Source organism: Camelus dromedarius, chromosome 34 (genome assembly GCF_036321535.1).
Source record: "Camelus dromedarius isolate mCamDro1 chromosome 34, mCamDro1.pat, whole genome shotgun sequence".
NCBI classification, from domain to species: domain Eukaryota; kingdom Metazoa; phylum Chordata; class Mammalia; order Artiodactyla; family Camelidae; genus Camelus; species Camelus dromedarius.
Genome location: NC_087469.1, coordinates 7,690,233 through 7,717,795, shown reverse-complemented (window position 1 = coordinate 7,717,795; position 27,563 = coordinate 7,690,233). Strand labels below are relative to the sequence as shown.

General features: G+C 46.3%; 1 long non-coding RNA gene across 1 annotated transcript in view; it reads left to right on the top strand.

The window, feature by feature from the left end:
• LOC116150206 (uncharacterized) overlaps positions 1-27,202 on the top strand; it is a 44,304-nt gene extending 17,102 nt beyond the window's left edge. Inside the window, exons 3-6 of the long non-coding RNA XR_010378916.1 lie at positions 19,591-20,100; positions 22,377-22,421; positions 23,559-23,700; positions 24,141-27,202. This is a non-coding gene — a long non-coding RNA (uncharacterized LOC116150206). The remainder of the gene's footprint in view (positions 1-19,590; positions 20,101-22,376; positions 22,422-23,558; positions 23,701-24,140) is intronic.
• Positions 27,203-27,563: the final 361 nt, after the last annotated feature.

Here is a 27,563-nt window from a genome sequence, read left to right as displayed (position 1 = left end):
ATGTAGAACTGAATCATTTTGCTGTACACCTCAGACTAACACAATATTATAAATCAACTATACATCAATTCAAAAAAATAAAAAGAATAATGCCGTCACAAATATTCACATACAGTCTTTCTGTGAGCATATGTCTTCATTTCTCCTGGGTAGACACCTAGGAGTGGGGTTGCTTGGCCATTTATTTACATACTCTATATTTATTATATCCTCTACATTAAACATTTTAAGAAAGTGCCAAGCTATTTTACACTACTCTGCATTCCCATCAGCAATGTATGGCTTTCCAGTTTCTCCACATCCTTGCCAAAACTTGTTACTGTATGTCTTTTTAATTATAGCCATCCTAGTGGGTGTAAAGTAGCATCTCATTATGGCACAGCTGGCCCTCTGTATCTGTAGGTTCTGCATCCTTGGACACGTAGGGCCAACCGTTCTGTGCTACTTCATATAAGGGACTTGAGTGTTCTCAGATTTTGGTATCTGTAGTGGTCCTGGAACCAGTCCTCCATGGATACAGAGGGATGACAGTATTGATTTTATTTCTCTAATTGCTGATGATGTTGAGCATCTTTTCTTGTACTTACTGTCTTTGGTGAAATATCTATTTAAATCTTTTGCTCATTTTTATATTGGATTATTTGTCTTATTATTGAGTTGGAATAATTCTTTGCGTATTCTGGTGTATTGGTTTTATATTGCTGTTGTAAAGATTACCACACATTTAGTGGCTTAAAACAATACAAATTTATCATTTTATATTGTAGGCCAGAAGTTTGACACAGGTTTCATGGAGCTAAAATCAATGTGTTGGCAAGCTCTGGAGGATAACCTATTTCCTTGCCTTTTCCAGCTTCTAGGTTAGCTACATTTCTTGGTTTGTGGCCTCCTTTGTCTGTCTTCAAAGCCAGCAATGTGTCATCACTGGTCATTCTTCCATTATTACATCTTTTTCTGACCACAACCTAGAAATAGTCTCCAATTTTAAGGAATCACATGATTAGGTTGAGGTCACCTGCATAATCCAGGATAATCTCACTATGGCAGGTCCATAACCTTAATCACATCTGCAAAGTCTCTTTTGTCGTGTACGGTAATGTTCACACACGTTCTAGGGTTCAGGATGTGGGCATCTTTGGATGGTCATAATTCTGCCTACCACATAGGGACACAGGTCCCTTGTCAGATACATGGTTTATAAATATATTTACATACTTTCTCCCAATCTGTGACTTGTCTTTTTATTTTCTTATCTTTTGAAGAAAAAGTTTTAATTTTGGTCAAGTCCAACTTAGCGATTTTTCTATTTATCATTTGTGCTTTTGATGTTGTATCTAAGAAATCATTGCCTAACTCAAGGTCAGAAAGATTAACTCCTGTGGTTTCTTCTAAGAGTTTTACAGTTTTAGTTCTCACATTTATATCTATGAGAGATTTTGATTTAATTTTTTGTGTTACAGTGTGAGTAAAGGGTACAGATTTATCCTTTTATAGCTGGATATCCAATTGTCCCAACACCATTTGTTGAAGAAACTGTTCTTTTCCCCATTGAATTATCTTGGCACCTTTGCCAAAATCAATTGACCACAACTGCAGAGGTTTATTTCTGGACTCTCAGTTCTGGTCCAAAGATCTGTATGTCTGTCTTCATGCCTTTACCACACTGTCTTGATTACTGTAGTCATGGGGTAAGTTTTGAAACTGGTAAGTGTAAATCCTCTAACTTTGTTCTTCTTTTTCAAGATTGGCTTGGTGATTCTGCGGGAAGGTTTTTGTTTGTTTGTTTGTTTTTAGGAGGAGCTAATTAGGTTTATTTACATATTTTAAAATTTATTTTATTTTTTAGTGGAGGTACTGGGAATTGAACCCAGGACCTTGTGCATGCTAAGCAAGGACTCCACCACTAAGCTATACCCTCTCCCTTGGCTTGGTGATTCTGGGTCCTTCGGATTTTCATGAGTTCAATACATTGTGTCCCCGGTTTCTTTGTCTGTTACCCATAGGGAGTGACTTTGGATGTATCCATCTTGTCCATCACCCAACGTATGAAGGGTTCCCAGGAAACCAGACTCTATTCTGGTCTTCAGTGTAAAATCCAGGGAAAACCCTACATATCCCCAGCAGTGGTGTTTGTTGCCTGGCAAAGTGGAGGTTCAACTGAGAGATGAAGAGACCAGCTCAGGCCTATGGAATTAAGGCTTAAATCTTTCATTCTAGATCCCTTTTTCACAACCTAAAATGAGGAACTGTATTCTCACTGTCTATCCCTTTGCTTCATTTTTGAGCTATGTATGTTGTATACATGCTGTACACCAGCTTGGGGCTGGATTCATTCACTCATTCACTCATCATATGTCAGACATTTGCTCAATGCCTAGGATGCACCTTTTATTTCAAGGGATGATTGGAGAAGGAAACACAAATTTTGGTGAAGCCAATAGCCAGCCTTTTGTGGAGGCAACTAAACTCAATCCTAATAGGCTCTGTTGCTTTGGACCATGGACTCTTAAACAAAGCTAGAGAAACTGTCTTTGAGCCTAGAACAGGGTCTGTAAACTTCTATCCCCAGTCAACCAGCCCTGGCTTCATTGCTCTACTTTTCTCTGTACTTTGGGGCAATTGGAAACCTCAGACTGGGGTGAGAAAGGCCCTTTAAGTCTTCTGGCTTACAGCTGCATTTTAGCCAGGGACATGGTAAATCCCTTTCTTGGGCAGACAATACTTAACAGGTGTATTTGAGAGACACCTGGGGGATTAGGTTTCTCGTGGGTGCTAATCTGTCTTCTGCTGAATGATTCCTTACTTCCTGACTCCACTTGCGGGAAATTGAGCTTGAAGTAGAGAATGTGGCTTTTGCAACTCAGCAAGGTTAATTATTAATTGCCAGACCCCTGGGGAATGTATGTTGCAGACCACCCGCTAAAAAGGGCCTCTTTTAGCAAATCCATATTTTCTTCTCTGTAGCTGTTTTCAGGTGAGCCAGTTTTAAGCCTCCGTGAAGGCTTCTCAAATTAGCCTTCACTCTAAATCATCTTGAATTTTTGCTAAATTCTGGGATGCCGAAAACTTGGCAAACAGATGATATGAGTCTTAAGATTAAAAAGGTCATCATTTAATCAGCTGTTTGCAACCTCAGAACAAGGATTACTGACCTCTGGCCCAGGATGGTAGAACCCTCCTTGACCAGCCCTTTACTTCATTAGCCCAGTCAGTTGCATACAACACACCACTGCTGGTACCTCATTTTCTGTGTGTTTCAAGAAACTGAAAACTCAGGTTGAACCAGCTTAACCAATTCAGAAGACGTATTGCTTATAAAACTGTGGAGTCTAGAGGTGATGGAAGACTTCGGGTATGGCTCAACCCAGGAGCTCAACACTATTTATTCCTGAAATAAATAGGAATATTTATAATCTTCCATTTCTCTGTCAATCAGCCATGGTGCTGGCTTCCCCACAGGCCTGGATTCCAAGAGTGTTGTAGTTATCTTTAGGTGTCATAAGACTTGTGCCTGGAGAGCTTTAAAAAGTAATAATGCCTGAATTCTATTCCCAGAGACTTTGATTTAATTGGTCTGGGGTGTGCATTCAAAATTGAGAATTAAGACTTATCTGTAAAGTGAAAAGAAAAAAAAAGTGTAATTGTAAAGCAACTGGTACTGAAAGGTGAAATCTAAACAGTTTTGGATGCTGTTTCATCGAATCCAAGATGCCATCCATAGAAGATGCACCATTATGTTGTGTACCGCTGAGAGAGAAAAAAGTACTGCCTTTTAAACTCTGACCCTCCACCAATTGTCATCTGTCCCCTGATGTCAAAGGTAAAATTGAGAATAAAACTGTCTCAGAATCCATGAAATAAGGTATGTATCTAAAGGAGAAGTGCCTTTTAAAGTAGTCATCTTGGGGGGTAACAATGTCATACAGATTCCTTTGAAGTTACTTCATTGAAAAACCCGTGGAATGTTTTTCCTTTGCCTTCAGAATCCATTGTCTATTTATAAAAGAAAATCTTAGTGTGTTGGAGCTGGAGGAGACATTAGAGGCCACCCAGACCAACCCCCTGGATCGATTTAATTATAGTTACACCTTGTTTTAGACTAAAAATGGTATTTCCCAGCCTTAATCTCTCACTCTATTCACCATTCTTGGCTCTAGAGAGCATTGGGCTGTTTCCAAGGAGCAAATCCAGCCTCCTAGGAGGGAGGTTTGCCACCAATGAGGCTGTTTAAAGTAACCTGCAATAGGCTCCCTTGGAAGTTCCCAGAATGGGAACTGAGTAATGGAGTAAGTAATGGAACCATGTTTGGAATAAGGTCTTATTCTCTCTTTGATGTTTATGCTGTATTATGTCAAGATCAGTCACATGGCCAAACTTCATTCCACAGAGTGAAGATGCCAGGGATGGGACATCGGGGCACCCCAGATGATGTGCACCCCATACTTATCAGTTCTTTCTCGAATACAGGAAACCCAACAGTGCCTGGAGGGGAAACCCTCAAATAAAGGGCAATCTGGTGTATACGAGATAGTTTGCAACTCCATCAGAGGGAAGCTAGCAAGGATGCCTTTTTCTGTTTTGCTGAGAGTGAAGTTAAGATCCAGAGAGAGTAGGCTGGGCCAGGGTCACTGTAGATTAGAGTTAAGCCCAAGGTAGCCTGAGGGCTCTTGCCTCCCCGGCCAGGGCACTCCCAATCCGCATGTGCTATCTCTTCTCCTCTTAACATCTTGCAGCTTTTCTGCAGCTCAGGGTTTGGAGGAGGAGGGGCTGTAGATAGAAATCAAGCAGGAGACCAAGGAAGGGGATTGGTCATGGCACACTCAGCCTGCCAGTTGGTCCACGCTGATCGGGAGTACCTGCAGCTCCAGCACAGAGCACCGACCCAGGATAAAGGTGAATCCAAGCCTTGCCCTGGGGTCTCCAGACAGCTATTCAGATCACGTGTTTTTTTCTCATTTGTAATGCAGGCAAGGTGATGAACTTGGATATAGTGGTTGATGTTGGGGGGTGCGGGCTGCAAATCTAACACTGGAGGAAAATGGACTAGGGTAGCGCTCATGGTAACTTTTCACAGCAGTGTGGAAAGGCGAGGGGAGAGAAGAGCTCTGAGCTGGGCAGCAGTGCTTGGGCAGGACAGCCTTTCCACCCGACGCCAGCACAGTCCTGACTCCAGCCTGCTGCTCCCTCTACTCATCAGGCTCCCTCCTCCTTGACCTCTCTGCAGCTCCTTTATCAACGTCATCACCATCCTTTTCTTCATCATAGAAGGACCTTGTATTATCTTAATGTTTGCAAACAGGCACCTTAATTTGCTTTCCTGATAAGCTTCAAGGTAATGATGTTGCTGCCTCTGGGGACTGTGCTTTGAGTGGTTGGTCCAGGACAGTGGTTCTCAAAGACCAGCATCATCTGGGAACTTGATAGAAATGCAAATTCTCAGGGCAAGGCCCAGGCATCTGTGTTTTAATAAACGATCCAATTGGTTCAATGCAAGGTAAGTGGTGCTTTAGTGTTTTTCAGGCCTGGCTAAGCTTTAAAAACTACTGGTGCTTCCCCACCCCCAACAATGAACCCCAGATCTCCGGGCTTGCTTTCTAAGGAATGCTGGTGCACCGTGAAGTTTGAAACTCAGGGAAATGAGTCTGACAGCTTACAAATGGGAAACTCATTCAGAGAAGGAAGGAGGCTTGTCAGGGTCACACAGCTGACGCAAACCTTTCCAGAGGCCCTAGTTCCCTCCACCTGAAGTTGCTAGTGTTTGTGGACACATGTGGGGCTCAGAGGCTATGAGCATGCACCCCCAACATGTGTTCACCCCAGTGAGCACTTGCCTGCCTTTAACTAATTCCTTAGGGCAGCGAGCCACCCCTGTGTGTCCCGCCAGGCAGTGCCCACCCTTGCTGTCAACACAAGGACCTGTTTTTCTAGACTATGTGGTCTTCAGCCCTGCCTACCCACGTGTGGATAAAACACCCCGTAAAGGGGGTTGTACCTGCTGGGATATCACTCTGCTTCCTGGCTTCCCCGAGTACACAAGTGAGGTCCTGGGAAGTGGGGGCTGGCAGGGGATATTCATTGGCAATTCATCCTTAAGTTCCCCAAAGTCAGTTCATCATCTTAGGGTCAGGCTGGGATATCCTCCCTGTTTCTCTGATGGAGGCTCTGAGGCTGGGAGCAGCCCACTCCCTTGGCTGTCACTGCCCTCCCCTGCCCGCATGATGCTCTAGGAGGTCATGGCTTCACTCTTGCCCAACATCGTACCCGTCTGAGCAGACATCCCCCAGGGACTGAAGCAGAGGGAAAGGAGGCAGAATTGGGAGTCGGGGCATGTGAGTTCCTGGAAAGGCAGCTCTCAATGGACTGAAGTTAATCCCCAAAGCCAAAGTGCTCCCAAATTTTTTCTGTTCATATTTAAAATGAGTCATACTGTTGTTGGATCTTTTCTCCCAAACAATAACTGTTTAGGCTTCTTAATGATGTTGAATTTAGTCTCATATTCAAATGAGTTCCCTGAGCTTGCACAGGGAGCAGGGCCGGTGGCTCGTGGGCATTTTAAAGGACAGGAAGTAGCCAAGGCAGGTCTCAAGATTTGCCATGAGTTGTGCAGCAAATGAGTTGCCCATGGCTTACCCAGTCAGTTCTGGGCTGAAGCATGTGTGTGTGTGTGTGTGTGTGTGTGTGTGTGTGTGTAGCAGTTACTCAGTCTGTCCACCTGCCCCTCACTCGTGTTTGGTGCCTGTGCCACGAAGGCAGCTGGTTTCCTGGCACCCGCTGCCTGGCAGAAGGGCCTTGACCTTGTAGCAACTAGCACGATGTTAGGTAAACAAGACCCCCTGCCCCTTCCATACTCCTGCTGCCAGTGAATTCTACTTTTGACAGGCTTGGGCCAGGGAGATGGGGAGTGTTGATGGTGGGGGCAGAAAAGAGGGCACCTGCTGAACTGGGGGTGGGAGACAGGTGGTGGCTAGAAGCAGGGCCTCTCACCCCAGCCAGATTTGGTCTGCCTGCAGGAAGCCAGGAGCCACCTCCCCAGCCCCGACCAAGCAGCTCTGAGCACGCAGTCAGGTGGCCGAGGCCGGCAGGAGAAAGGGGCAAGACCAGCAGATCCGTTCCACAGCCACATCTTTGGTCTTGTGACTATGGGAAGTAGGAGCCAGATGTCTCCTGATGGCAGGGCCCAGCTGCTTGCAGGAGGGCCAGGCCCAGTCCCAGGCCCCCTATTAGTCTGATGGATGGCTCTAGTGCTGCTGATATGGTTAGGGCAGGCAGGGGCCTGGGGGGCCAGGAGCTCAGAGACTGGCCAATGCAGGCCCTGCTTTAATCACATTTGCCTGTACACAGAAGGGGCCCTGATTACCCACCCAGAAGCCCAGAGGACATTAGTTAAAGTCATTTAGAAATATTTTTTTGTATCCAGCTTTTCTTACTTTATTATTATTTTAAACAATCAGTTACTGCCCAGGGCACACACAGAAAGGAGCAGCTCTAAGAATGGATTATGGAAGAATGGCCAAGGCAGGGTAACCTCCTGGAAGCCTTGTCTCCGGGGTGGGCTCAGTTCTGCCGGTGGGATGGGAGCACCTCGTGCTTCTTGGCTGATAAACCACTGAGCCTCTTTCTTCCATTTCCCAGGCCTGAATGGCCATCTTTTTTTCTTTTCTTTAATAAGCTTTCATTTTAGATAGCTTTAGTTTTATAAAAAAAAAAAAAAAAAGAAAAAATTGAAGATAGTACAGAGAACTCCCATGAACCCCCGCATCTAGTTTCTCCTATTATTACCTTCTACATTACTATGGTACACTTGTCACAGTTAATGAACCAATATTGATGTTGTTATTAACCAAAATCTATACCTTATTCACATTTCCTTAGTTTTCACCTATTGTTCTCTTTCTGTCTAGGAACCCCTAGCCCGAGTCCACCGCTAATCTACTTTCTGTCTTTATGAGTTTGTCTGTTCTGGGCATTTCAGGGAAATGGAATCATATAGGATGTAGTCTCTTGTGTCTGGCTGGACTGGCTACTCTTACACATGCCTAGTAGCTTTAATTTTTATCTTTGGATGGCAGACAGGAGTCTAGAGATGACAATTCAAGGGACATAGGCAAGACTTAACTGGAATTCTGAGCCCAAATCCAGTTGTTTTGACTCCAAAACCAGAGCATTTTCTCTCTCTCATCTACCCATTCATTCATTCATTCATCATTCAGTGTCCTTTAGATGCTAGGTGCTGGGATACAGAGAATAAACCCCACCCTGGGCCAGACTGTCATTATGTGATCAGATTACTGCTGTATCCTTCTAAATGACTTGCTTCTGCCCTTGCTTGTCTACAGTCTAGACCCACCTATGAGCCAGGTGGATCAAGTCATGCCTGCTTGAAACCACTAAGTAGTTTATTTTCCACAGAGTGAGAACCAAGGTCCTTACAATGGCTACAAGTCTCCCTAAGACCATGACTTCATCTCACACAACTGCTCTCTCCCTTGCTGCGCTGGCTTCCACACCTTCTTCATATCCCCTGTTAGACATGCTCCCAACTCGGGACCTTTCCCACTGGCTGTTTATTTCTGCCTGGAGCCTTCTCTTTCTGCATGGCTCACTCCCCTGCCAACTTCAGATCTATTGTGCAAATAGCTTCTCGAAAAGGCCTTCCCTGACCATCTCATGTGAAATAGCAATCTTACCTTCGGTTTCTTGGTCTCCTTCTCTGTTTTAGTTTCCTCCACTGCCCTTGTCACCATCTGGTATGCAATATACATGTTTTACTTTTTTATCTGCTTATTGTCTCTCTCCTCCCATTAGAACATAAACTTATGAGAGAAGGGATTTTGTTTTTGGTCTGTTATATGTACAGCTGTATCCCCAGTACCCATAAATATGTTTGGCATAACATATAATATATGCTCAATAAATATTTGTTATATGAATTATAAATCCTTCACTCTCAACCCTGTATCTCTTCTAATCAGAACTCTCCCAGAATTCAGCTCTCTACTACCATGGAATATGAGGGGATGATACAAGGCAGATGTTGAAAGATAGAATTTATACTGTTTGGGAGGGAGGAAGCTCAGGAAGATACTGTCTTCTGTTCATTCATTCATTATTGAGTTAATCCTTGTTGAGTAAGTTCTCTATAAGATGAAAAACAACTTGTTCATATACCTACTCAATAAATACTTATTGAATGACTATTAATTTACTGTTATCACTGATCATTAAACAAAGAAGATGCAGCCTCTCTCTGCCCTTTTAAAAATCACCATGCCATGTAGGAAATGGACATTGAACAAATAATTACACAAGTAACTCTTAAGTTCATCTTTTAATATATTAAAGGCTTAGAATGAATAGAATGCTAAGAGCTTATACTAGGGGAACTGGCCTAGTCTGAGGGTCAGGGAAGATAAAGAAGAGTTTTCTTATAACCAGAGCTGTCCAGAGTTGAAATGGGCTGCTTTGCAGCTGAGTTTCCTTGAGCTGAAGCATATGAGTGGAGGCTGGAAGACTCTGGATGGGGGTATTGCAAAGTGCATTAAGCACTGGGTAAGGTAGAATGGGAGGTTCCTACTCCAAAAGTCTAGGAGTTCAGCTGAACTTCCTGCTTGAGCTTGGAAGAGGGAGTCTCAAGTTCCCTCCTGGAAGAGAATGAATTTTACCAATACTTTTGTGGACTCAAACACTCATCTTTAGCTGTCTGGTGTCCCATTTCAGTTGAGTATAAAGGATCCAGGACTGGAGACTATGGGTGCACCAGGATGCTGAAGAGACTTATGAATACCAGCCCATAATAATAACACTCCTTTATCTCTGTTCTGTTAGTTAATTCACTGCTGTGCCCTCCTACCCTTGTATCATTTGAAACTAACCATGACCAAGCTTGGCTGGTCAGAAATTGTTATCCAAACTTTATAGAAGAATAATTAAGGCTCAGAGAAGGTGAGATGAACCTCATAAACCATAATCTTCTGGTTTTTTTTTTTTTTCCTTTAAAGTCATTGTGTGTTTTCTCTTTGTATTGTTAGCTATTGCCCAAATATTGCTATGTAACAAATCAACCCTGAGACTTAGTGGTTTAAAAGTATAATCATTATCACTTGTGCTTCCGCAGGTCAGCTGAGACGTGGCTCAGCTAGAATGGGCTTGGCTAGGTGGTTTCCCTGCAGACCTTCAGACTGATAAGTAGATGAGGCAGCTCTGTTTCGGGTTGTGGCATCTCCCGCAGCTCTGCTCCACATGGCTTTTCCCCTCCTTCTGGCACCATGGGCTATCCAGGACATGGCTTTTTAAAATAATGACGTCAGAGGCGCAAGGCCTCTTAAAACTTAGGCTTAGAATTGGCCCACTGTTACATCTGCTTCATCATATACCCAAAGAAACTCACATATGTAAACCCAAAGTTAAGGGGGGGGGGAATATACTTCACTCGTCCAGTGGGAAGAATAGCAAAGACACATGGAAAAGGATGTGTGGATACAGAGAGAGGTGAAAGATTGGGGCAAGGATGCAGCCCATCGCATTCCCTTTGTTCTTTTATTTATTTCAGGAACCAAAAAAAAAAAAAAAAAAAAAAGCACTTTTGAGTGTGGGGTCTTATCAAGGGAGGAGCCAAGAGATGAATCAATGGAAGAAAAAATTGTGGAATTAGCTGTGAAACCAGTTTGTTGTTTTGTTAACTTCTGTTTCTCTTTCACTGTTAAAGCAAAAAACCTTGGAAAACCTGTATTCATTACAAAGAAAAGTGTGGGGAGAAAAATGAAGGTGGAATCTCTTATCCAAATACTATTTAGCTTGGATTTTGGAGGAAAGAATATGTCTGGAAAGTGGCAGTGAATAAATAGAAGATATGGGAGAGTTCCAGGGGGTCTGTAGAATAATAGCATAATAATCACAATGATAAATACTGTCATCTGTTGAGCCCTTTGTGTCAGGGAGAATGCTAAACGCTTTGCATGTGGGAAGTGCTGTTAATAATCCCATTTCAGAGATAAGTGGAGTGAGGCTCAGAGCAGAGAGCAAGACATTCAATTCCCTAGCCGAACAACGAGTAGAAAAAGGATTATCTTTAGCCTCCTGGGTCAGCACCACGGACAGCAGACTCGCTTTCAGGCCAAACCCTGGATAAGACTCTGCACGGTGAAAATTCCACAGGCAGAATATTAGAAATGTTTTGAGTGTGATATTTGTAACACACCCACCTGTCCCCCTAGAATGTGTTCTGGTAACTAGAAGATACTTGGTAGCTAAAGACCTGATAGTATGCAGGTGTTGGGAGAGGGAGGCATCTTGGAATGTGAAAGTTTGAAATAGGATCTGGGAAAGGGTCACACTCTTTTGCATAATAAAGTAGCAGTGAGAGATTTGGAAACTAAGTTGCATTAAGGAGTGAGAAAGCATGTGGATAGTCAGAAAGGAGGGGTCCCAAGTGTGGGCATGTAAGAGAGGGGACTTGGGGTAAAGAGAGAGAACTACGGGAAACAAATGTTTCAGTGGGGCATGTGAAGTAAATCTTCCTCTTTCCTCTCAAACAGTCAGTAAATCCCATACTATAGACTTCTTGCAGCTGGATTTATTTCAGAATTTCAAGAGAAGGCTGAAAGGGACAGAGGTCAGTGTTCTACATGTGAACACATGCAAATTAACATTAACTGGCTGTTGAGTTTTTCCCCTGGCTGTGGTAGTGGAGAGTTTCTAGAGTTTATCTCCTGTGTGTCAGCTTGGTTTCCCCCATCAGCTTATGATCCTTTGGAAGGCAGGAGTGGTCCCTCCTCTGCCGTCCTCCCTCCTTCCCTCCCATGGACTGACACATTGGTGGGCGCACATCACACACTCAGGATGTAATGCAGAGCTGATTTGTTCCCTCTAGCTGAGCCCCATTCAGAAAAGAAACATGAGTTTTCCTCTGCCTACAGCAATCAGAGTTCTCAGGGGCTCAAGATCACTTACAATTTAAAACATTCCTTCCCTTTGTAAGTGTACCTCAGCTGGTCAGACCAAGCATGGATGTCAGGCTAAGACAAAAATGGTTCTAGGACCCATGCTTCTAGGAATCAATATAGGAATATACTAAGAATTAGACCTGACGTGCTTGTCTTAGGTCATAAGCAAACTCCTGATAGCCCAACAATTTGATCCAGCAAGGGTTACGTGGAATGCACAGGAGAAGTTTGAGTGTGGGCCCCTCATTCCCGCGGAAACAACTGCTCTGCTTTATTCTGATTCAGAGTCTGTAGGGAAAACTGACTGAGAAGCTCCCACATCTACAGAAGCATCTTATTTCGCTCAGGCCTGGAAGTGTGCATCTGCCTCCCATTGTCACATGGCTGGAAGTGTGGTCCAGCACTGCCAGAGGTCAGGTGGTGGTGAGGAGATTGCTCTCAGGGTCAGGTTTGGAACCTCAGTCGTTGTCCCACAGAAACTTGCTATGGGCAGTGGCTAAGGGTAGTTGAAACATACACTGGGGATATTGTTGGTTAAATAGACTTTTGTAACTGGCCTAGGAACCTAGCCACCAACTGTGGCAGGCAGCATGGAAAATTACTGGCTTTGGCGTCTGACACAGCTGCGTTTTAATCTTGGCTCTGTGGATTACTTGTGGTGTAGCCTTGGGCATGTCCCCCTACCTCTCTGAGCCTCTGTTTCATTTGTAAAATGGAGGCTGTTGATACAGTATGATGCTTGCTGAATTAATTAGCATGGGTGTGCTTCAGTAACAAAACGCACCAGAACTCAGTGGCTTAACACAATAAGGTTTTATTTCTCATTCATGTCATGGTCCAACACAGGTCAGTAGTGGACTTGGCTCCATGCAGTCATTTAGGGACCCCCAGTCCTCCCATTTAGTGGATTCCATCATTTCCTAGAGCTTGGGAGCCTTTCCCTGGGTCTGTGCATCCGGTGATAGAGGAAGGAGGACAGCATCACACAAAGGATTGGGCAGGAGGCATTTTTATGAGCTGGATTAGGAGATGGTACACAGGATTTCCATCTGCATCCCATTGTCACATGGCTGCCCCTAACATAAGGGAGGCTGAGGAAGGACGAACTGTGTGCCTAAGAAGAAAGGGGTACTGATAGGGTGAACAACAAGCCAGTACCTGCCTCTCCTAACTTGGAAGGTTGTGATGAGGTGAGGATGTAATGAAAAAAAAAAAAAAAAAAAGCAGATGCAAGGGCTTGATCCCATGTAGCCCATATACGGAATAACTCAATAAATGTTACTTCTAATAACACTGTTTACATGGGAAAGTGAATTTCGAATTCCTAACAACTTAGAAAGGACTTTCAAGGCTGCTATTCATTTGTGAGATGTGGACTGCCTTGCTTGTCCCTGGCTCCCCAGGAGTGCTGATTGCCTGGCCACCAGGGGTTAAACTCCCCCGGCCTCCACTGATGCTCAGTAGCTGGGTATCTTTCCAGGGGCCTTCAGCGCTCTCTTTCAGTGCAGTAAATACATCTGGCATTCCCTATTCTGGAAATACAAGTGACTAGTCAATTGGAAAAGGCATCTGCTGATGGTAGCATGACAAGCAATATCCATAACTGCTTGTAATCTCCTCCAGACATCCGCTTGCTCCCATCCAGCCCCACGGAGCACAAAGGGGCTCCTATTATCTCAGCAGCCTTCCATTGCCAAAAATGCAGATGCACCCTGACCCAATACTCCACTCAACATGCCCTCTGAGCAAAAGGGCCTCCTTCAAGTGCTTACCCTGCCAGAATAGCAGATGAGCGGGCCCCGGGGAGCAGCTTTTGGGAGGCAGGCAGCTGCGCAGTGGCAGAGAGGGCAGGTTTTTGCATTTGGGAATTAGAAGTCTCCGATGGGCAACTTGCTAGCTCCGGGGAAAAGGCACCTCGCCTCTCTTGCCTGTTTCCCCATCGGTGGAAGGATAAGCACAGGGCTTTCTTTATGTCACAGGATGTGTTGGGGCTCGAGTGATGCACACCTATATTCCTGATCAAAAATTAGTTGGTGGGAACATATTCCCAGGCAGGTGGGATTGGGACTCGGAGGTAAAAAAGACTATGATTACGTCTTAATAGGGTGTAGTTGCCTCTCGTCTGTGGACAAGTGGTGACAGGAAGGCTTTCGTCTCTAAGTTCTTTCGCTCCAGTCATCTATCCTGGACCAACCTGGAGGGGAGAAGGCAAGAACGCGTAGGGTCATGGCCTGACGGGGACTTGGGAGTCCTCCTCTCCCAGAACAGGCTCCATGAGGGGAGAAATGGGAAGATTATTCACCCAGGGCCAAGAGAACACTGGTCTCATACCACTGCCATGAGCACGGTAGTCCCTTACGTTTGTACCTCATGTCATCACTTACAAAGTCTTCTTCCAGGCTTTGTCACTTTCACACCTCAGAGTAACCTTCCAAGCCAGGCATTAGGATCTCCATGCAGCGCAGGCTTGGAGACACTGAGTCATCTGTCCACGGTTCCGTAACAAGATCTGATGCCAAAGTCGTTTCTCCTCCCGCTACACGGAGCTCTTCTACCTCTCTGTTCACAACCAAGACAAAAGCTTTCTCTTCTGCGGACCAGATGTGGACAGGGGCATGCTCTTTGATCCTCTTTGGATTAGCAAATGGGAACTCCTCTGGTTCTCTGTATCCCTAACTTGGGACATGATAAAGTGCCCTCTGAATGGTTAATAAGATGGACGGTTGACAGAGTGAATGGGCAGGAGGCACAGAAAGCCTTAGGTGTGGACCAGAGCTCAGAACTGGATGGTTGACCACTGGTGTGGTGCTGTTGTGCCAAATGAGGAGAAATTATAAAAGGGGTAGACAAAAAGAGGGCAGAAGGGACAGGGCTTTCTCACATTCTATTTAACATTAAGGAAAATCCAGTGTCCAGCCATGGATTTCCCAGGAGGGGAGGACCATAACAGACCATAGAAAAACTTGGAGGGGCTCCCAGCAAAGGGGTCTCTCTGGGGGCCTCAAGGTAGGATTAAAAGCTCTGCTCAAATGGACTTGGGGCAGCTGGGTGCAGAAAAGAGGCTGCATGGAATCCCATCCTTTCTAGAAGGACTGATCTGGGTCTGGCCCCAGCCAGGGAGTCTTCTGTTGCAGCAAGTGGAAAACGGGTTAGAAGTGCCATGTGGGGCAGGTAGGGCGTAAGCAAGGCCGTTTGTTGGGAGAGCAAGCTGAAACCCACCTCTCCTGAGAAGGGGAAGGAGTCTGGCTCTGTGAGGACAATTTAGAGGGCAGAGCTGGAGGAACCGCATATCGCTGGCAAATGTGGGGCAGCAGCTACAGAGCCCACCCCCACCCTGGCAATAGACGGATGGTGGAGTCGCAGGGTGAGGGCCCAGCCTGTGAGCGGCAGCAGCACTGAGGGTGAAGGGGAGGAGGGAGCCTTGAAGGATGAAGAGGGCAGAGGCTTTTTCTGAGGATGGCTAGATGGGAAGACACTTTTGCAGGCTGTGTGTGTGTGTGTGTGTGTGTGTGTGTGTGTGTGTGTGTGTGTGTGTGAGATGGGGAGACCTCACCCCTGAGTCCATGGCAGGGTTGGTATTTTGATGGTACCCCAACCAGTGGGGAGTGATCCATCCACTGAGGAAATGGAATAGCAGCCTCAAGATTCCGCCAAGAAAGAGACATGGGACCAGGCTCTGTGCGGTGGTCTTCCTGTCTCTCCTTTTGCCTTGGACACCCTCCTGGTTGGGGTGGGGTGTGGATGCTGCAGGCAGCGGCCCCTGCACAGCCATTTTTTTGCCCTGCGGGATTCACAGCCCAGCCCGTCCTCTCTGATGAATGTGACCCACCACTGAAACCCCATCAGCCGCCAGGCAGAGGAGGTCAGGCCCAGCGGCTGCAGACAATGGCCTTATCGGCTGCTACTAGTGAGGGTATAAGCAGGGGATTGGATGGTATCATTCTAATTTACACGGGATTTTGTTTCTTTCCAGGTACTTAGCATGTGGATCTAGGTGATATCAAAGGCAGAGCATTATACAATAAGTAGGCTTAACCTCCATCTCACCCCCTCTCATCCTTCTGTCTCTTCATTGAGGCCACGAGGAGCTGCAGCTGGGGTTGCCATAGTGACCAATTAGGATTACTGAGATGTTCTTGCAGAGAAAAAAGGGAGTATTGATTTAGCCCTGACAGTGGGGCTCCAGGGAACGAGGGGAGCCCAAGGGTGCTCAGCATTAATGGGGCAGAATGTGTCACCCTCTCAGCCGTCTGGGGTTGTGTCGTTTTGGGCTGGACTTCATGCGTGGTAGAGACCGCTGATGGGTCCCTGCTTGCTCAGAGCTCAGTGTCTGCCTTACAGTGCAGAGGGGCGTGCGAGGGTTTCAGCTGAGGTGGCAGTCATGCCAAACTCAGTGGGATGACTCTCAAGAGAAGTGGAATTGTTCGGCTCAGTTAGGGGGAGGCTCAGTTGCCCAGATACCTTCACCCTAGCCGTGAGCTTCCTGTCAAATACCAAGTCTTTCCCGGGGGGCCGACAGACCGCCCTGCGCAGGCGCACACAGTGTGGACCCGGACCCTTAGGAGCTTTGAATGGGCAAAGCATTTGGTATTGTTATATGCAAACTCAGCCCCCTCTGACTTAGGAACTTGGAAACCAAGGGCAAACGTGGGGGTCAGGAAGCCTTCCAGGTAGGGTGGGGCTCAAGGCTGGCCTAATGCTGCCGTGTGGCTATGGACAAACCACGTAACATAATGAGCCTCAGTTTATCCCTCTGAAAACAAAGGGTAGTAATGCTTGGCTGAATAGGAGGGTTATAGAGATAAGAATGTGTGTTGGTGATGAGCTCAGTGCATTGCTAAGAGTCAGAGGCTGAACTGAGAGGAATTCGGGGAAGAGATCAGGATGAACAGAAGAGAGCAGGGTGGAAGATGGGGGTCTGGAGACACAGGGGAGAAACTCAGGTGGCTTCTGGATGGGGGAAGGGAAAGGACTAAGAGCCCACAGGCAGAGTGAGCAGAGAGGAAAAGGAGAAGGGGCGTCGGGGCCCATGGGAGGGGGGCAGTCGGTGTCGGTGGCAGGTTGTAGAGAGGCAGGAAGTCAGTTTGCAGCTTGGGGGGAAGATGAGCTCCTGGTTTCACTGGAGATGCTTTTTCCTTTTCCTTATCCCTAGATTCAGAGAAGTAGATTCTTCTAAAGTTCCTTGGAAGCACAAAGGGTGCGAGTGAGAAGGAATCTGGGAGAAAGATGGCCCTGTCCTGGGCCTGAGCACATGTGTCTGCTTCTGCAGTTAACGGTGGCCAGGCCTTAGGGGAACACGTAGGACATGCCTGCCCTGCACCCCACCTTGACCTTGGGTTGCGAGAAAACAGGGCTTAGCGAGCCAACTTCCTTCTCCTCAGGGGCCATTTCAGACACATCCTGCCTCTGATCCCCACCCTGCCCCACCCCACAGGGCCCCAGGGCTCATGCTTAGAGCACACACAGCAGGAGAGGGGACCCAGGAAAAGTGGCGTCTTCTTCCCCCTGGTCCTCATCCCTTGCCTCTGCAAGATTTAATAACTGCCCTCCTTAAAGATCAGGAGACATGATTAATTCTGACTTGAGGATTATTAAAATGCTTCCACCAAGCGTCTGGCATTAAAAGTTTTAAATCAATTAATCTGTTGTTTGGGGAAGAGTGTTCTTGTTAGCACCACTGCAGAGGCCGTTCAAGTTGCCGCGGGGTTGGGGGAGTGAGGGACAGCCTCCCTCGGGAACTGAGGGGACACCCACCAGGCTCCAGGAACTTATCTTGGTTCCTGGGCCCAGCATCTCTTGCCATCTCTTACCCAAGTGCCCTTGCATCCAACTTCTAGGTGCTTCTCTCTCCCATCATCACAGGGTTACCAGATAAAATACAGGCTGCCCAGTGGAATTTGAATTGTAGATCACAATGAATACTTTTAGTATAACTGTCTCATGGAGTATTTGGGACACACTCATACTACAAAATGACTTCATCCATTGTTTATCTGAAATGCAAATTTAATTTGGCCTTATGTATTTTTATTTGCTAGATCTGGCAACCCTGCCTTCACCCCACCCCCACACTCTGTTTGAGTAGCCTGACATCATAGCTGAAGCAGGACTCCTGGGTTTGAACTCTGGGCTTGAACTCTGGGCTTGCTGTCTACATGCCAAAGATCCTAGGGAGCATTGCTTCTTCTTTCCAGTTCAAGCAAGAAATAAGCAGCCTTGAACTCTGGGACCCTGAGGCATTTATGGGACTCTCACACAGTGGTTTGCAAAATCTGCATTTGACTGATGAAGCATATGGAAAAATTATATTCTCAACCAAGAGCACACACCTGGCATTGTTTTTAGCTTTTAACCCTGTGGGGGTTATCTAACCGTGGGCTCCTTCATGGCACAGCTGTGTCTGGTCCACATTTGCATCCCCAACACCCAGCCCAGGGCCAACACATGGCAGATCCTCAATAAAAGTTGATAAAGTGAATTCATGAGTAAATGAACCTTCCCAGTATTCTCACCCAGGCTCCTGAGTAACTAGAGTTGTCATTTATAAATTACAGGGGGTTAAGTGTACAGAAATGGCCAGGGTCAGAGCCAATCTTAAGTCCATTGGACCAAGCATTGGACCAAGAGTCACGATCCTCAGGCTCAAACCTTGGATGCAAGTCCTGGTGTTGGCTGACGTCTTGTACCCTTGGCTAAGCCCTTGCCCCTCTCTGGACTCTGGTTTTATCATCTATAAATGGAGGGAGCTGTGCTTGGGGTCTTTACACTCCAGACATTCTGAGACAGCTCCACTGGTGCTGAACCCTGCCGCCCCGCTTTAAGTGGATCAAGTTGAATGCTGAATCTTGGGTCTAATCAGAGTCCCAGAGCATCATAAAGTCATAGTAATGCCCCGTCTTAGAAGTCCAGGGAATGACTGGCCCCTGTTACTAGTGTCTGTTTTGGGTTTCAGTTGCTTCTCTGCAAAGAGGGACCTGGCTTTGGCTCTCCTACCCCCTAAGCAAGAGTGGAGAGGGAGGAGACCCTGCCCTTCCCGACTCTGCATCCCATTCAAGGCTCCTTTGACCCTTGTCCGCACCTCAGATATTTCTTTTCAGCCTCTGCAGTCGGGCCGGATTTATCCTGCCTCGTGTCTCTCATGTAAAATGCATACTCCGACACTTTGCTAGGTTAAATGATTTAACAGCCGAGGCAGAGAGAATTAGGGGTCCGGGAGCAGGAGGCAATGCCTGCTTTTCAGATGAGATTGGAAAGGAGATGGAGATCGGTGGTGATGATAATCTCTTATTTTAATAATATAAAATAACTGTCCCACTGAATCAGAGTGAGCGATGAATTCTGTGGCCTGGGGTTAGAGACAGCCGAGCCTGGAGAAGAGAGCGAGGGGGTGCAGGGGTACCCCTCTTCTGTTTCTCCCTCTCTCGTCTTTCTCTTTTGAAGACTTGTGCTGGCACCACCCTGTGACCTCCAGCGGTGTCACTAAGAATGTGGGTAGCCAGGGAAACTGGAAAGAGAATGGTGAATTTGGGGAGGGGGTGTGTGTGAGAAAGAGAGAGAGAGAAAGAGAAAAAGAAAATGACTGAATGAATGAATAAATGAAAACAAATCTGGGGGAACTGATGACTTTTTCCTTTGTGATTGTTGACAGGAGATACCCTGATCTGTGACCTTGGAAAAAGGGAACAGACTGGCCAAAGGCAGGGCCTGGACCGGATGACCTCTAGGAGATATGGGGACCACTAACTGGAGCACAGAATCATAGGATGCTGGTACCTGGCCCCAGTGAACCAGAGGGAAGGACTCACTCTTCAATCAGTTCCTTAATCGGCAGATAGACATCAAACACCTATCATGGGCTGGTGTCCCTGAGGTTGCGCCTAGCCCAGGGAGGTTCCAAACGGAGCCAGGTGGTGGGGAACAATCTCTGTGGCACATGTCAGCTCAGCAGGGCTCCCCTTCGCAGCGGGCTGCTAATAGCCGAGGAGCCGCAGACCTGTCTCCTTCCCTGGGATTAATTCATTACTCCAGCCCTACTCGGATTCCGTCAGGTTCGAACGTCAGAACTGAATATGCAGCTAATGAGTCTGATGCTCTCTCTATCTCTCCGGGTCCTGGGCTCCCGCTTCCCCATCGTCTCGCTGTCTGCAGACAATTGCAGGTGTTGTGGGGGGTGGCATGGGGTAGATGGAGGGCTTTCCTCTGCTCTCTCAGTGAATGCAAAGTCTGCTGTATTTACCGTGCTTGTTTATTGTGGGGAGCACATCCATGCCCACCAGTGCCCGCGCAGCAGTGGGGAGAGGTGATCACGGGGAAGGACCTCACTCCCTGCCTCGTGATCTCCGCTCCTTCTTAGTCAACAGCCATTTATGAGAACTCAACTGTGTTGGGCCCATGCTTGGCGCTAAGGATATAAAGCTGAACTGATTGGTTCAGTTTTAAAAATAAATGTTTAGCGAGCATCTCAAGAGCCAGTGGGGTATAGACCTGAGGGTTGAAAGCTCTGGAGCCAGACTTCCTGGGTTTGGATCTGCCACTGGCTGGGTGCATTTGCTTAGGCAAGTGAGTTAGTCTCTTGGCTTCTGTTTCTTCATTTGCAAAATGAGGATGACAAACATACCACCTTAATAGAGTTGTTACGAGCATTACATGGGCTGGTACAAGGAAAGCTAGCAAATGCTAAATAAATGTAGCTACTGTTCCTTTGTGCTAAGAACTGAGGGTCTGAGTCTAAACAGACTGAATCAGCATTGAATGACTGCTAACTGCAGATCAGGCAATGTGATTGAGATCCTTCAGTCCTCACCACAACCTTATAAGGTAGGTCTCATGATCATCGCTACCATTTTATATAGGAGGAAACTGAGATTAAGGTCTGTTCTTGCATGAGGGCACCTCGCTAGTCAGTGATGGAGCTGGAATTTGATCTCTGCTCTGTTAGACTCCAAGTCTGAGCTCTTGTCCACAATTTCTGTCTTGGAGAGACAGAACATACATAATTATAGAAATGGCATCCTCTTGTATTACGGGTCCAAATACAGACTCTGGGATCCACAGACAATAATGGGGCTGCCTCTGTCAAGGGAGGTCCAGGAGGGCCCTTGGAGGAGGTAACATTTGAGCTGGAGGTTGAATAGGCATTTTCTAGATGTATTAGGTGGGTTAGGCAGGAAGCAGAGGGACAGGTGAATAGCAGGGCACGTTAGGTAACCTTCAGCGCAAGTGGCTAGAGGGAAAGGTGTGCTGTGGGGTGTGCCCAAAACAGGCAGGTGATAAATGCACCATCCAGGGCAAGGTCAGCTGTGCCAAGGAAGCAGGTTCTAAGGAGGACAATGGAAGTCACTGTGAGTCTGAAGCCAGGGAGTAGCATGAATGTGCACTGAAGAAAGCTCTTTTTTTCCTACTGCACCGTGGAATACAGACCAGGGAGGGGAAGGCTTGAGGCAGGGAGGGCACTGAGGCTGCTGTTGCCAATCGTCAACTAGTTGCTGGAGACGGGGCAGACTCTGCTGTCCATCCAGTGAGACTGGAGAGTAGGGGTGAAAGGAGGCGGGGCCTTTACAGGCAGAAAGGGATGTGGTGTCTGTTTCTGATCCTTGGATGCTGGCAGCATGATTCAGCCAAGGAAGGATGGTGTCAGCTCCGAAGCTGCCTGGATGTAGATGAGAGTGAGGGCTGGATGAACAAGGCTGCAGAACTTATCCTGGGAACAAATAGTGCACTAACTTGCACTTAGTGACCAGCAAACCAAGCACACGTAGTGAAGAGGGTAGGCGGGCAAGGCTAGTCCAGGCCACATCAGAAGATTTTTGTTTTTAAACTGAATTATAGTTGATTTACAATGTTGTGTTAATTTCTGGTGTACAGCATAGTGATTCAGTTATACATATATTCACACACATACATATATATATGTATATATATATACATATATATATACACATATACATTCCTTTTCATAATCTTTTTCATTATAGGTTACTGCAAGATACTGAATATAGTTCCCTATGCTATACAGTATGAACTTATTGTTTATCCATTTTATATATGGTAGTTAGAATCTGCAAATTTGGAACTCCCAATTTATCCCTTCCTACCCCCTTTACCCTTGTAACCATAAGTTTGTTCTATATGTCTGAGTCTGCTTGTTTTGTAGATAAGTTCATTTGTGTCCTTTTTAAAAGATTCCACATATGAGTGATATCATATGGTATTTTTCTTTCTCTTTCTGGCTTAAAGCACTTAGAATGACATTCTCCAGGTCCATCCATGTTGCTGCAAATGTTGTTCTTTTTTATGGCTGAGTAGTAGTCCATTGTGTGTGTGTGCATCCCTCCCATCTTCTTTATCCAATCATCCATTGACAGACATTTATGTTGCTTCCATGTCTTTCCTGGCTATTGTAAATAGTGCTGCTATGAACTTTTCAAATTACAGTTTCCTCTGGATATGTGCCCAGGACTGGGATTGCTGGATGATATGGTAAGTCTATTTTTAGTTTTCTAAGGAATCTCCACACTGTTTTCCATAGTGGCTGCACCAAACTGCATTCCCACCAAGAGTGGAGGAGGGTTCCGTTTTCTCCACACCCTCTCCGGCATTTATCATTTGTGGACTTTTTAATGATGGCCATTCTGACTGCTGTGAGGTGATACCTCAATGCAGTTTCGATTTGTATTTCTCTGATAATTAGCGATAGTAAGCACTTTTTCATATGCCTCTTGGCCATTTGTATGTCTTCAATGGAGAAAAGTTTGTTTAGGTCTCAAGTCAGAAGATTCTTGAGTGGGAGCAAAGAATGACATGCTGGCTGAGTGTAGGCGTGCCCCAGGCTGGGGCAGGGCAGCGACCAGCATCCCGGTCAAAGTGGGCCATGCTGAGAGGACCAGGCTGTCAGCAGCAGCTCTGGCCCGCTGGGAATAAGTAGGACTAATTCAGAGACAAGGCAGGTTCCGGAAGTCACTGAGGATCCCACAGGACCTGGGAGCAGGGCCAGCCCTAATCTGCTTGGGGAGAGAGATCCAAGCATCTCTGAAGCATTTAGCCAAAAAAAGGGGTGAAATGACCAGAAGAGACCAGGGCCTGGGGGGGCGGTCCTCATGGGCTGTGGTCGCCAAGTCAATATTTGGCTAAATGTTCAATTTGCAATGAGAAAAAAGCACTCTGTACACGTTTCTTTTTATAGTCCTTGGCATTTTTCTTTTGTTTTCCTTGAAAGGTTCCCCTAACCCCAATCCCACTGTGCGTGTGTTTGCAGACCTAAGAGGGGGAGACAGGTTTCAAAGGCTGGGGGGAGGATCAGCCATAACCTCCCGGTCCAGAAGCACCAAAGCGGGTATCTGGGGCGTGCGGAGAGATGGAAGCGGAGGCACAGAGCAGGTCAGGAAGGATGCCGACCATCTCCCGTGGCAGCTGTTCCTTCCCAGATGGGAGGCTGAAAGCGCTGATGGGAATCTTCATGTTGGCCAAACAAATGAGACCTATGATGGCTTTCGGGGTCGTTGTTTTCAGAGTAGCCATAGCTGTTTAGCCAGCTGCTCTAAAAAGCTCTCTGAGTCATACTTGACCTCAAGTCATAGTTGTTGTTATCCATGGCTTACCCTCTGTACTGGATTGCAGGCTTCCCGAGGTCTGTGAACTTGTTGCACCTGCCACAGCACGGGGTACAGTCCCTTGTCTATGGCAGGTGATGGGTTGAACATCCCTGAGAGTGAATTTGAGACCACAGGAAGGCCGCCGTCACAGTGCTGTTTTCGACATGGTGAGTTCTAGCAGGGATGGGTGGGTCCCAAGGACACGGCAGCGGGTCCAGTTCCCAGGAAGGCAACAGTTTAAGAACTATCCCAGATTAAGGTTAGAACTGTTACGAATCAGGCTATTGGAATGGGAATCCTGGAATGGGCCCCACTGCAGAGGCCCAACAATTCTACCTGGGCACTCAGGGTGAGGATGGGAGGGGGCCCTGGAGGTTGGGAACAAGGCAGAGCAGCTTGCTAGGGTCTAACGAGGTGGAAGAAATGGGTTCACATCTTATCACCTGGGCCACTGCAATAACCTCCCAAGTCATCTATTTTTTTTTTTCACTTTTTTAATTGAAGTATAGGCAGTTTACAATGTTGTATGAATTTCTGGGGTACAGAATAATGTTTCAATCATACATATACATACATATATTTGTTTTCATATTCTTTTTCATTATAGGTTACTACAAGACATTGAATATAGTTCCCTGTGCTCTACAGAAGAAGTCTGTTTATTTTATATATAGTAGTTAATTTCTGCAAATCTCAAACTCCCAATTTATCCCTTCCCACCCGCTTTCCCCCCGGTAACCATAAGTTTGTTTTCTGTGTCGGTGTGTCTGTTTCTGTTTTGTAAATAAGTTCATTTGGGTCTTTTTCTCTTTTTTGATTCCACACCAGGTCACTTGTTCCTTAGACTCCTCCTGCTTCCAGCCATCAGTCAATTGATCAAGCGTCATCCTTTATGACTCTAGTTCAAAACCTTCAGTGACACTCCTTGGCCTCAAAAAGAAGTCCAAACTCCAAAGCCCCAATGAACCTAATTTCCCACTCTCTGCTCTTTCCACCCTTGCAACATTTACTGCCCAAAATTCGAGTTTATTTATAACACTCCCCTCGCCACCCCAATGCACTCTGCAATTTCCTCCCAGGCATCCCTTCATAGGCCTCGTTCTGTCTTCCTACAGCTACACAACCCACTTCCTGGGCCCAATTTAGACCTTACCTCTCCCAGGAAGAACTTTTTGGCTTCCCTAGCCCACATCCCCTTTTAGTTTAACATCTGTTGAGTGTGTACCATGTGCCAAGCACTCTCTGTGTGCCATCTCATTTAGTAGCTCTGTGGCTACGGCTTTGCTGTGAATTCCAAAGGTGAAGTACCTTGCTCAGAGTTACACAGTTAGTTGCAAGTTCAAGACTGGTACTGAACCTGACATTTTTAAATCCAAAGCATTGTTCTGAACCCTGTCATATACAAAACGATCTGGTCTTTGTACTCATTATGCAAAGAATAAATAGCCTCCCCTCCCCTCGGTGACACCAAGGGCTATGAGTACTATAAGAAAATGTGGGGTTTAGGGTTTATAATTTTGAGGCAACGTGATGGTTTATAAGATACTGAACTAGGACTCAGGGAACCTGTCTCGTCGCTCTGTTAGTGGGTGCATCACTCAACCTTTCTGGGCCTGTTTTTCCTTTTGTTAAAAGCCAAAGCATAACTCCTGTGACTCAGGCTTTGGTGAAGGTCAAATTAAATTATGCCACCACTCTGTAGCCTGTGAAAGCAAGATGGAATTATTATTATTGTCATCATTTTCATTGTTTCCCTCCATAGATGAATGACGTCCTGAATTGAGTAATAGGCAGTGGGTAGCAAGGGTGGTGTCCTGCATAGTAAAGGACACAAAACAAAGGCACACAGTGGACATTTGAAAAATTCCCGACAGGCTAGGGAATCGTTAGATTTTGCCAACAACCTCAATCAGATCAAGATGCCTCTACTAGGAAGCCCCAGGCAGGGCTGACGCACGCGCTTCAAGGCATCTGCAAAGCTTCCGATACTGGACAGTTCTGGGAAGGAGGAGCCATTGGTTTCATTAGATTCTCAGGGGAGTCCGTGTTCCCCAGAAGGGTGAGGAGGCAGTGGCTTAAGAAACAGGGCTTGGCTGTGGAACCAGGCACAGGCTCGAAGCTGGAAAGAAGGTCCCTTTGACTCAGAAATGGAGGTCAGGTATGGGGTGGTCCTGGGGGTTACCTGAAGTACAGCTAATTTGGAGCTCACCTGGCAGGGTCCTAGACAAGTTCACCTCCAGGCCAGTGAGGGGTCTCCCAGGGAGGTGGCCTTAGGTCTCACATGAAGTCACATCTGTTCAGAGACAAGGGGGACTTCCTGGAAATGGGGAGTCTCCTGTCCTGAGAAGCGTTTAGCTCGGCATGAACCAGACACAGATTTTGCAGACAGGATTCTAGCACTAGGTGGGGTGCTGGGCTAAAAGGTCCCTACGCGTGCTTCCACCTTTGAATTGTTTCTCTGATTAAAGTGTTAAGCAGTGTGGAGTAGACACGATCACTTAGCTGGATACCGGGGTATCTACCTTGCGCCCCTAAATTCCTCAGCCTGTTGCTAATTCAATTTTGTATTTCTTAGATGGCTGTGCATGTGACTGTTTCAGAGCATCCACTGGAGAGATTTATGTGGAAGAGAACAGATGGTTCTGGGCTGGGTCCCCAAGGCCGTGTCTAAGGAGGGGAAAGCTGTTCTAGTGAAGCTGCCAGAGCCCAGAGCAAACTGTGTTCTGTGGAGCAGTGGAGAGTCCCTGATATTTGGTGTTTATGCTAGAGCAGGCAGATAGCTAGAGATGAGCAGAGAAAGGGGGACATAGGCCGAATGGCAGGAAGTGGGCAAAAAGAAGGGGTACAGGCCAAAATGCAGGAAACCTTACATCATGTAAGCAACAGGGGTCCCTGGGCAGAGAAAGAAAAGCAGAAACTTCTGGGCTGATAAGTGGTCACATCTTTTGGGGTGACAAGCGGCCTGGAGGCCAACAAAGAAAGGTGGGAAAAGGCAGGAATCTCCAGTGTCTGAATGTAACCTTTTGCTCATTATGCCCTCATTTCAATAAAATTAGCCTTGCAGATTAGAAGTTCCCATCATGCACCGAGGCCATAACACTTCCAATCCAGGCCAAATAAGAACAAAAACCCCTCCTCCCCTCGGGAAGGTGGAGTTGGGATGAAAATCAGAATACGACCCCAAACTCTTCCCTCCCCAATGAATATCTCAACCATTCGTTTTTACACTCTGTGTAACCAACTTGCCAAAGAAACTCAGGGCAGCTGCTCACCTGAGCCTGCCCGCTCTCCCCTTGAGAGCGTACTATCCATCCCTTAATAAATCCTCACTTTAACCTTCACGTCTTATCTATGAATTCTTTCTGGGACGGAATGAGAACCTGGACACGGGCTACATCTACCAGCAACATTTTGACAAAAATGGCTTTGCTGTCACATATGTGTGGGGATTCTGGATGAAATAAAATCAAATCGCTTTTTGTTTATTTGCTCGTTTGTTTTGCTTCCTCAAATCTTGTCACTTTCCAAGAAGGGAGCACAATATGCGGCATCTCCCTAATTTTTTCAAGCATGGACACTTCTTTCCCCCAAGGAACAATTCTCAAGGCCAGTGTTACAAAGAATACACTAACATTGCCCAAGACAACTTTGTCAGATACCCTCTGTCTTTCTCACCTCCGTCTGTACCTCCTTTCATTTTTACAACCCTTCTCTGCAGCCAGGATTCTGTAGGGAGACATCTGGAGCCTCCAGAAGACCCTTCCTCAGCCCAGCAGGATTTCTGCAAGTGGTATAGGTTTAGGAGTGTAATGAATTTAGATTTAATTTGCAAGTGAAAAAGCTTGCATTCTTTTGTAGCTTACACCAAAGCTCAAACGTCTAAGCTTCCTGGGTTTAAGTCTAATTAACTGTATTTCACAGCTTATTTAAAGAAAAGAATGGAGGCATTAAAATTGTAAAATCTAATTTTTGAGTAAATCTTTCAGTGCAAAATTAATGTCGCAGTATTAGAGCCGCCTTGGCAATATAT